This window comes from Neophocaena asiaeorientalis, unplaced genomic scaffold, assembly GCF_003031525.2.
Source record: "Neophocaena asiaeorientalis asiaeorientalis breed wild unplaced genomic scaffold, Neophocaena_asiaeorientalis_V1.1 scaffold182, whole genome shotgun sequence".
In the NCBI taxonomy this organism is placed as follows: domain Eukaryota; kingdom Metazoa; phylum Chordata; class Mammalia; order Artiodactyla; family Phocoenidae; genus Neophocaena; species Neophocaena asiaeorientalis.
Genome location: NW_020174648.1, coordinates 2,135,494 through 2,147,294, shown reverse-complemented (window position 1 = coordinate 2,147,294; position 11,801 = coordinate 2,135,494). Strand labels below are relative to the sequence as shown.

At 38.2% G+C, this 11,801-nt stretch overlaps 1 protein-coding gene across 1 annotated transcript in view; it reads left to right on the top strand.

Moving 5' to 3' along the window:
- Window positions 1–226: 226 nt before the first annotated feature.
- The window catches only part of RALGPS2 (Ral GEF with PH domain and SH3 binding motif 2), a 141,228-nt gene continuing 129,653 nt past the window's right edge, over window positions 227–11,801 (top strand). The window contains exon 1 of the mRNA XM_024758742.1: window positions 227–302. The gene's annotated coding sequence lies outside the window, so the exon portion shown is untranslated. The remainder of the gene's footprint in view (window positions 303–11,801) is intronic.

The window sequence follows — 11,801 nt, the reverse complement described above, 5'->3', positions numbered from 1 at the left end:
TTCCATCAGATTTTCTACACAGTCATGTTTGCAAAAAAAAAAAAAACACACCTTTTCCTTTCCATCCTAGATGCCTTTTATTTCTTTTTCTTTCTTGACTGCACTGTCTGGAATCTCCTCCAGTACACTGTGGAACAGAAGTGGTGAGAGTAGACAACCTTTGTTTTATTTCTGGTCTCAGGGAGAAATCATTTGGTTTTCGACCATTAAAACTACATTATTTGTAGTTTTTTCAGATATGCCCTTTATTGGGTTGAAGAAGTTCCTTTCTAAAATGTGCTCCGGTATTATCTGGAATGGAGGTAAGACTGTTAAATGCTTTTTTATTTTTGCATTTATAGAGTTGATTACATGGTTTTTCTTTTTTAGTTGGTTCATAGAATGAGTTACTGCCCAGCTGCTCCGCGGCATGTGGGGTCTTCCCGGACCGGGGCAGGAACCCGTGTCCCCTGCATCAGCAGACGGACTCTCAACCACTGCGCCACCAGGGAAGCCCCATTCATTGCTTTTAAAATGTTAAACTAAACTTGCATTCCTAGAATAAACCCCATTTGGTCATCATGTACTATATTTTCTTTAAAAAAATGTTGCATTCAGTTTCCTATAATTTGTTTAGAACTTTTGCATGTGGAATATTTTTGCGCAGTCTTCTTTTCTCATAATGTTTGTGTCTAGTTTAAGTATGAGGGTTATTCTGGCCTCACAACGTATTATTAAGTGAGTTTAGTAAAGTTATGGGACACAGGATCAATATATAAATATCAATTGCACTTCTTTGTACTAGCAACGAACAGTCAGAAATTGAAATTTAATAAAACCGATACCATTGACAATAGCAACGTGTATGAAATACTGAAAACTATGCACAGCATTGCTGAACAAAAATTAAAGAACATGTAGATATATGGGGAGATATTCTTTGTGCATGGGTTGGAAGACTCGTTGTTGCTAAGGTGAAATCACTCCCCAGTTGAGCTGTTGATTCAGTGCGACCCAATCAAAATCTTAGCAGGCTTTATTGTAGAAATTGACAAGCTGATTCTGAAATTCATGTAGAAATGGCAAGGACCTAGAATATCTAAAACAACTTTGAAAAAGAAGAACAAAGTTGGAGAGCTAATACTACCTGATACCACAATTCATTATAAAGCTAAAGTAATCAAAACAGTGTAGTATTGGTGTAAATATAGAGAAATAGATCAGTGAAATAGAAAAGTCCAAAAATAAGTCCAGTAAATATATAGACAACTGAATTTTAATGAAGTACAAAGGCAATTCATTGAAGAAAGGATAGTCTGTTTAAAAAAAATGCTGGCTCAATTGGATATCCATATACAAGCAAATGAACTTCAGTCTGTATCTTGCATTGTCTACAAAAATTAAGTCAAAATGAATCATAGGCCTAAGTGTAACACCTAAAGATATAAAACTTTTAGACAAAAACAGGAGAAAATCTTTGTGACCTTGAGTTAGGCAAATATTTGTTAGGTACGACACCAAAAGCACAACCAATAATAAGACACATTGATAAAATGAACTCTATCAAATTAAAAATGTGTGCTCTTTGGGGGCTTCCCTGGTGGCGCAGTGGTTGAGGGTCCGCCTGCCGATGCAGGGAACATGGGTTCGTGCCCCGGTCCGGGAGGATCCCACATGCCGTGGAGCGGCTGGGCCCGTGAGCCATGCCCGCTGAGCCTGCACATCCGGAGCCTGTGCTCCGCAATGGGAGAGGCCGCAACAGTGAGAGGCCCACGTACCGATAGATAGATAGATAGATAGATAGATAGATAGATAGATAGATAGATAAATAGTGTGCTCTTTGAAAGATAATAAGAGATGCTTATTAAGCACCTGTAGAAATGAGTTGGCTCTTTGGTCCTCTTGGTGTCCTGACCTGGAACTGAGGGTCATGGGCTCCTGCCTCTCTTACGCTCTCAACTGCCTCAAGTGGCCCTCTATAGCCCTTATTTTTCTCACCTGTAAAATGTATGGTTTGCACCACATGATTTCCAAGGTTCCTTCCAGCTCAGACACCCAACGTGTCTATGTAACAATTGACTTGGAAAGCAATATCTACCAGTAAACATGTTTTTTAAAAAAAAATTTTTAAAGTTTAATTCGTTTGGAGCGGTGGTTCTCAACTGAGGCAGTTTTGCTCCCCAGGAGACATTTGGCAGTATCTGGAGATGTTTGATTGCCAAAACTAGTTCAATGGCATCTAGTGGATAGAGACCGCAGCTACTACCAAACAGCCTACAATGCACAGCAAAGTCCTCCTCACACAGAATTACCTAGTTCCAAATGTCAGTAGCACCAACGTTAAGAAACCTTGGTTTAAAGTATCTAAAGTCAATTTAGCTGCTTATTATTTGAAACCTGTGTTATTATACATTCCTGTGTTGAACATGTTATTGGCAAAAAAAAGTTGCTAAATAAAATCCTTTGGAGAAAATTGTGTCTTAGACTTTTGGGAATGTGAGGATGATGTGTTTAGGAGACTCTTTCTTTCATTTTTGAAATAATGATTTTTATATAGCCACCTGGAGTTGATCAATTTGGATATGTTGAAGTATTTGTTTTCATATCATTTGGAAAAAGTGTTTTAAAAAAATTACCACCACCATACATATAATTTCCCGCACTAGTCTAGTAGAAGCCACCCGTAGAGCTTAATTTTAATCGATGGACTAAAATTTAGTTTGTTTTTGAAATAATTAGTGGAGCTTTGATATCTGAAATTTAGATTTAAGATTCATTAATTTAAAATGCCTACCTAGCCTCCTTTTTGCCAGTATTCCACAAATAGGCCAAGACCCTGGTTCTCAGATTAGATAAGTTCAGCAGCTTACATGGTGACACTTTGGATTTTAGTATTTTCTTCTTTTTCCTTTTAAAAAGAGAGTCTGGGGGAGGAAGTAGGTTTTAGTGGAAGAATGAGGGAAAAGAACAAGGATTTGAAATGGGTTGAGAACATTGGTCCTTAATATGTTGCTTACGAGGAACAGTATTTTTCCAAGTAGAGGAATACTGGGAATTTTGTATATTCAATTTGATTAGTAGTTTGCTGGTACTACAAATATATCTACAGTTGTGCCCAGAAGACTGATGTTATACGGCTGAATTTCGTCCAATTACAGCCTTCCTCTGCATATTACTCATGCCATCTGTTGTACTAAAGGAGTGCTTTCTGAGGTAGAATCTGTCCCTGTTTTTGTTGTAGACCAGGAGTTGGCCAACTTTGCATAAAGGCCCAGATAGTCAATACTTTAAGGCCTTTTTTGCAGGTCATACACTCTGTGTTGCATCTATTCAGGTCTGCCTTTATAACATGAAAGTAACCATAAACAATACAGAAATGAATGAGTGTGGCTGTGTTCCAATAAAACTTAATTTATAAAAACAGGCCTGGGTTCAGATTGTGGGTTATAGTTGGCCAGCCCCTGTTCTAGGCTATCAGCATTTTCTCTTTGGAACATTTGGCACTTTCTGGTTAGTTTCCCAGTGGTGGCCGGTTGCAAATGGAAGAAAGAGGTACCTTTTCACTTGCAGCTGCTCTGCTGTATGGAATGGCTTTTCCTGATGATGGTATGTGATAAGTAGATGACAGGAACTTTAAATGAGAAGTAGAATGGTAAGGCAGACTGAGTTCCTTTCTTGATCACAACCCAAATTCTAGCAAGTTTACCTTTGAAAAGTCTCTGGAATTAGTTTTTTTTTTTTTTATGTAAGTACTTATAACCTCTTGGCTAGAGTAGGGCAGTACCTTCTTATCGCTCCCTCTGCTTTTAAGGTTCTCTCCCTAATCCATCAACCTCCACAGATGTTGCCAGTTACCGTTCTAAAATGAAAGTATTATGGCACATATCTCTACCTGTAAAATTATACAGTGACTTTCAGTCACCTGGGATAGTGATTCATAACCGCTTTTCATTTCTGAGTCCCTTTGAAAAATCATTTGATAGCTGTGGATCCAGGAAAATGATATTTTTGTGTGTTCATCACACAGTTTTCATGCTTTTGGGGAGTTGGGCATTTCATGGCCCCAGGGTTTAATTCATAGTCTCTTAGTTAAGAAATCTTGATTTAGAAAATAAAATGCATATTTCTTTCCCATGCTGTTAATGCTTTATGATCTGATTCCAGTCTGCCTTTACAGTTTATTGTCCATGTTCTCACACACACACACACACACACACACACACACACACACACTTTTTCTGCAAAGAATTAACCAACATTCTCCTGTCATGCCAATTTCTCCTATTCTGTCTTTGCAAGTATTATTTCCTCTTGCCATGAACATCCTTACCATTTCCCTTGCATCTGCCCAATATCTACTCATTAAGACTGATCTCAAATATCAGATTCTCTGTGAAAATTTTCCTCACATTTCCTCCTTGGCATAAATAAATATGAAGGAATTGTGGCAACTGATACATGTAGGGAAGCCTTTCTTTTGGAGGGGAGGGGTGGGAAAAGCTTGGAAGGAGGAAACTTCCAGGAAAGATTTTTTACTCTTAAGAGATATTCCTCTTCTTAAACGTCTATGAGCCTCAGTTTCCTAAGTTGAATATAATATTTATCTTAGGGGGCTGTTAAAATAAATAAAGAAGAGTGTTCCAATCTCCATAACACCTCAATATTTATACAGGAAATTATCTTCTCCTGGTCATTGGGTGGCCCCAGGAACTTACGCAGGAGTAAACATCTTCAGAGACCCAGAACTCTCGGTTCTTAATAAAATGTTCTAATGGAAAACTAGGTTGTAAATTTACTAAAACAAAATTTCCTGAAATCCTTCTGCTGAAATTCTGGTAGGGTATGTGCTACAAGTCACTATGCAAATATTTATGTTGTTAAAGGCATTGCTGCTTTTAAAAGGCCAGTGGGGTCTTTGCTATTAGAATGATGCTTTTTTGGTCTAGTCAGTTCTGTTAGGATAGAGCTCTGTCTCTCACAAATTAACACTTGTGGTTTTCACTCTTCCATGAATGACTGGGAGGGTGTATGAAATATGATAATTTGTAATTTTTCTGGGCACATATTTGATCCTAGTCTGACACTGGTCGGCACATCTCCGTGTAATTTGTTATTCTCCGTTTTTTGTGTGTAGTTAATTATTATTGCCAGCACTGTCTGTGCTGTGGGAGCCAGCTTGTAGTGCTGTGGCCAAAGAGAAGCAAAGGCAATACATCTAGGAAGAGGGATTTTGAATAAACTAAAAAGTAAAATGTAAGATTCTGTGGTGGTTTAAATCCATGATGTGAATGAGTCTACTTTGCAAGTTGTATGGTACTGTAAGTAGAAATTATTTCAGTGTTTTTAGAGTCATTGAACGTCTGTAGGAGTAAAAAAATTAGTTATACTTTAATGTGTTATATGCCATAGTAATATTCTCAAATTTGGGGATTTTTCAAGATGTCTTGGGACAGATCCCTCATAAACATGAGGGTCTGTTGTACTTGAAGTCATCAGAAGGGTATCCATTCGTTGAGATTTATGAATTCAACAGGAGTATCTTTCTGTCACTGTGTATGTGCATGTGTGCATATCTTCTGAATGAAACTTGTAAGATCGTATAATTTAATAGTCCGATATATAAGGACTCTGCCCTTTCATTGCCTATAGGATAAAGTCCAGGCTTTTCTTTTTTTTTTTTTTTTTTTTTTTTTTTTTGCGGTATGCGGGCCTCTCACCGTTGTGGCCTCTCCCATTGCAGAGCACAGGCCCCGGATGCGCAGGCTCAGCGGCCATGGCTCACGGGCCTAGCCGCTCCGCGGCATGTGGGATCTTCCCGGACCGGCGGACTCTCAACCACTGCACCACCAGGGAAGGCCCAGGCTTTTCTTTTTACTGTGGCGAACGTTGCCCTTTATACCTACTTCTCCAGACTCAGTTCCTGTTGCTTTCCATCACTCGTGCATTTTACCCTCTAATTACATTGCCCTCAACTGTTGGTGGTTCCCTGAATGCCAGTGACAAAGGCTTTCACTGTACGTAGCCTGTGTACGTGGTATTTTCTCTCATGTTCACCTAATGAACTTCTGTTAGACGTGAAGAGAGAGAGAGACCAGATGTTTTACCCTCTACTGCCCCACATTTCCACAGTATTTAAACATCCAGTTAAGGATTGGTAGAGAGAGAGGGTAATTTGGCATTGTAGAAAGCACGAAAGCTTAGCAAATAGCAGACTTGTATTTAAGATCTACCTCTGCCTTTAACTGATTATGTGAGTTTGGCCAGATCACATGACCTCCCATTAGAGTGTTGTCTTACTGTAAAACCAGGGGATTGGAATAAAGCAGGGGGTTAGCAAACTTGCCTGTCCCTTCTTTTCTTTTTCTTTACTTCCATTTTCCTTCCCTCCCCCTCTTTTTTATTCTTGCACATTTGAAGGATACAGTGCTTTCACATTGCTTTATAGTAAATTACTACAGCAGTGATTCTCCGTAGGAGTTTATTTAACAAAATTTTTTTTTAAAGGGCGTATGCGTTTTTTTGTTTGTTTTTTAAAGAAGATGTTGGGGGTAGGAGTTTATTTATCATTTATCAGTTTATTTATCATCATTTCCTGGGATTAGGGAGGCAAATATTAAAATAAGGGGAAGACCTGGGGGTTTGAAATGTACTCCAAGGGGAGATCTCCAGAGCACCTTCCACCTCTTAAATAATATTCATCTGTGTTATTGCATGAGGCAAAAATATTTAAGAGTTTATGTAGCTTAGTTCCAAAAGGCTGTTCATGAGATCATTTTGGCTCTGAGGTTGAAAATGACACTAAATAAATGGCTACTAACGCCATCTGTTGGTAGGAAGAGTTTTACTTTTTATTAGATGTGTACTTTATTCTCTGAAGTTTTGCAAGTTGAAGATTTTTACGTCGAGGAGGTTTTGTATAATTCAGGAGAACTTTTTATTTTGAACGAATTTCAAACTAAAAGGAAAGTTATTATAAGAGTAGTAAAGAGAACTCCTGTATGCCCTCTATACAAATTCCCCAGTTTTCAACATTTTGCCCCATTCGCTTTGTCATTCATTTATTTCTCTTTCTCTCTCACACACATACATGCTATTTTTCTGAAATATTTGCGATTAGTTTGCATGCCTCATATCCTTTTACCTCTTTTTTTTTTTCAGTACACGGGCCTCTCACTGTTGTGGCCTCTCCCGTTGCGGAGCACAGGCTCCGGACACGCAGGCTTAGCGGCCATGGCTCAGGGACCTAGCCGCTCCGTGGCATGTGGGATCTTCCTGGACCGGGGCACGAACCCGTGTCCCCTGCATCTGCAGGCGGACTCCCAACCACTGCGCCACCAGGGAAGCCCTCCTTTTACCTCTTAATACTTCATTTCTTAAGAACAAATTTTTTTTTTAAAGGGCGTATGCGTTTTTTTGTTTGTTTTTTAAAGAAGATGTTGGGGGTAGGAGTTTATTTATTTATTTTTGCTGTATTGCGTCTTCATTTCTGTGCGAGGGCTTTCTCTAGTTGTAGCAAGCTGGGGCCACTCTTCATCGCGGTGCGCGGGCCTCTCACTATCACGGCCTCTCTTGTTGTGGAGCACAGGCTCCAGACGCGCAGGCTCAGTAGTTGTGGCTCACAGGCCTAGTTGCTCCGCGGCATGTGGGATCCTCCCAGACCGTGTCCCCTGCATTAGCAGGCAGATTCTCAACCACTGCGCCACCAGGGAAGCCCAAGAACAAATTTATTCTTTTCTATAACCACAATATAGTTATCAAATTCAGGAAACTGATAAAATACTTTGATCTACAGTCTGTATTCTGGTTTTATGTATTGTCCCAATAACATCTTTTATAGCATTTACTGCCCTCCAATACAGGATGTATAGTTGTCATATCTCTTGACTTTCCTTTAGTTTGTAATGGTTCCTCAGCTTTTCTTTGTGCCTTGTAACAATGGCATTTTTTAAAGAACGCATTTATGGAATATTCCTCAATTTAGTTTTGTCCATTTCCTTGAGATTAGATTCAGGCTATGCATTCGCAGCTCGAGTACTCATAAGTGATGTTGAGTCCCTTCCGGAGTATCACATCAGAGGCACACGATATCTGTCTGCTCCTCATGGGTGATGGTAAATTTGATGCACTCAGTCAAGGTGTTGTCCAGTTTCTTCACAGTATAGTTACTTATTTTCCCTCTTGCAACTAATAAGCAGTCTGTGGGAAAACAGTGTTTTTGTTTTTTTACTTTTTTAAAATTAAAGTCTTTGTAGAAAAAATTTTAATTAAAAATTTTTTTTTTATTTAAAAATTTTCCAAAGTTAGGAAAAAATTGACTTGTAAACCTGGAGATAGCCACATCTTAGTGTATGTCGGTACAGTCTCTCTTCTATGCTATAATGATAATGACAACCAAAAAGGATTATACCTCAAATACTGTTTGTCAGATTACTTTATTGATTTAGCAGTAAGTTGTGGATATTTCCCCATGTATCACTAGTATATCCTCCTGTGGTATTTTAGTGGCTGCCTAGTGTTCCATTGTATATAATCCTTTGCCTACGGATTGTTCTGTGATGTTCAGTTTAGCCTCATGTTTCAGGTATAAGAATCTCCTGGGTGTCCAGGCTATTGAATTGCCCTCCTTTTTAGACCATTTTGTCTTGCGTTTTAAGGGCGGCACTGCTGTACTGTTGCCTCACCTGAAATCTTGGCTCCGACATAGAGTCCTGATGTCTGTCTTGCTCCTGTCACACTGACTCACCATGCTGTTTTTCTGTTCCACCATTTCATACTAACAAGCTGAGTTCCTTTCTCTGATCATTCTTAGGCCTACAGTGGCACACTTTTGCCAAATTCAGAAACGTATTTCTGATTCAACTGAATTGTTTTTATGTTTTAATTGCTAAAATTGTGCAGTATTGAGGTTTTTGTTTAATTTCAAGTAGTGTATAGTCTTATGAGTGGACTTTTATGGGCTAGTCTTCTGAGTTGAGCTTCTGGCCAAAATGCACACACACCCACCGGCACACACACACACAAACAAATGTTTGAAGCATGGTTCATCTTTTTGCTTGGAACTTCCTTTCTGTTACCTGAATTTCTGGTTAACCTATATTTATATTTTGGGCCAGGTCATATAGGAGATCTCAGAGCTCTTATGTATTAGAATCACTTGGCAAATTATCTTTAGTGAACCTTCTATGCTGGAGGTAGAATATAACCTTTAGAGGCATTATTTAATAGATTTTTTTTTTAGTCATTTAATATCTAATCATTTGAAAGTCTCTCTTTCCCTACAGCTAATTAGTTTTAGACTGTTTAGGTACATGGAAATATAAGCTTTCTTTGTAGCTGTGGGCCAGTTTATAAATGGTTCATCTCATTACATCTACAATTTAGTACAAATGCGACAAAATTATATCTGAAAGACTTGTGTTGAGTCTTTATTGACTTAAGGCAAAACAGTTTTAATCTAAGCACATTCTTTAAAGTAGCTTCATTATTTTTAAGCTTTCCTTTACACTTTGAGAAATAATATCTGCTGTTTCATAGATGGAGAGGTTTAAGTGGGCCAGTTTCTTTTCATTGCCCTTTTAATATATGCACTCTAGGTAGGGTATTAAAGTGGCAGTGTGGTAAGTGAAACAGTTTTCTGCTATCCTTATCTTTTTCCTTCTAATTTAAGACCTCAGCTTACTTTGTTTTGAAAATCATCTTAAATATGTACCTAAAATATTTATAAATAAAATATATGTCTGGAAAAGATATAGAGATATTTAAGCTTAAACAGTAATTTGGTAAGTGATCTAGTAAACAGTCTTGCCGGGAAACAACTTAATAAGTTCTTTTGACAGGAGATTTCTAAATATGTAGATTAATTTTGACATTATCTTTTTTTTTTTCAACCTGGGTGGTGTGTGGAATTGCTAAACCTGTCATTGTGGTTCGCTTAACAGTGATTGAAGTTTCTCCAGAACGTCTTTTTTTTTTCCTTACAGTTTCGGGGTGTTCTTATCCATGTGAACTGCTATTGTTTGAAAAATGCTTGTTATCCTTTGATTAAGAATTAAGCAAAAATAAAAAAGCATAGCTTAGAATTTTTTATCATTTATTCTGTACTACTAAAGATACGTGGAATAATTTCAAGTTGTGTACTTCTGAATAAATTCATAAAATAATTTATAACACTCATGTTTAATTTACCCTTAGAAATTAGTCAGTCAGCATGAAAAGTAGTATCTCTCTTAAGGGACCTCTCAGCGTTAAATGCAACGATATAGTATTGCAAGCTATTTGTAGATTTATCTCCTTTTTGTCCTGAAAGATATAGTTATTATTAGTTAACATGTTTACACACTTAGAACTTCTAAGAAATGAATATTTTTTAAGTAAAAAAAATTTTTTAATTGTTTAGTAAATTTATTTTCCAGTGTACTTGTGTCAAAATATGCTTTCAAAATGGTTCATTTAGAGGCATAGTTTACTTAGTTTTTGTAATTCATTAGTGTATATTGTAATTTTCACATGCTTCTGGAATTTAGAAGGTCTGCCTTCTATTTAGAAGAAGGTCTGCCTCTTCCTCTCCTTTTGTTTTGTTTGTTGTTGTTTGTTTGTTTGTTTAAAGCCTCATTACTGATAGATGGACTGTGAGCCTCTGCCTAAATATTAGGAAAGTGCCTTGCTCAAGGCCTTACAGCTGGCTGGTAGTGCCCAAGCTAGGATTTGAGCCTAGGGCTTTCCAACTCCAAAATTTGTGTTCTTGCTGTTATACTCTACCATTTTTAGATGCATTGAGTTTTTCCTATATGATTTCATTTAATTCTTACAACATCTCTCTGAGGTACATTTTATTGCCCCTTATTTATAAACAATTAAATCAGAGTTCAGAGATTACATAATTTACCCAGCATCACATACCTGGTTAAAGTCCTAGAATTAGTATTCTGTATCTTATGCTTTTCCCACTGAACTGCTTTCACTACCCCTCAGCGTGGGTGGGACCAGCATTCACAAATTGATATGAATTTTGTTAAACTTTTTTCTTTTAAATATCATCTGAGATTGCCATTTTCATGGCTCAGGGATTCTGAATTAGAATGGTGATGGAGGATGAAGGTGATAGAAGTTAAGAGGATAGAATGTGATCATGGGAGTTTTATACAACTAGAAGACTAGGAGAGGGTCCTGGAGAGCAGAGGTTAGAGAAGCCTGGGTGGGAAAGGGGCCTGCACGTCACTTCAGATGCTTTGCTTTTTTGGCAAAAGGTGGGAGTGTTGTTTACTACTCACCTTCCCTAAAGCCCAGTGGCATACCCCTGCATGGTAATCTTTGAAATACTGGTTTTAGTTTCCTAAGGTCATTTCCCTACTCAGAAACCTTTAATGGTGCCTAGTGCCTGTCCCTTCCAATTTAAATTCCCCCTTTTGACAGTTTGAGACCCTCTGCAATCTGGTCCTGTCACTTCTTTGAACCTTTCCAGAGCTCATCAGAAAGGTTCTCCCCACCAGGCAGGTCAGTGTCCACATCATAACTTCTCTCTGGGCCACCTTTACTTTTAAATTTGCACCCTTGATGGTTTTTACTTATCCTTTCTTCATACTCTTCAACCTGTGTTTCTTTATAAACCTATACATCATTTTCTCCTATAGAAATCATGCGACTCTTGAAGCTGAATCACAGCTTAACGAGTTGTAGCGATTCTCTCATTTCTGCTCTTTCCCCTCTAGCCATTTGTAAATCTGCTCAGAGGAAGAACAACCTGTTAGGTTCTCTTCTCTGGTTCCCTTCTTCCCTCATTTTGTCTCTCCGCCTCCCACCCCCACCCCCCCACACCCCCCGTC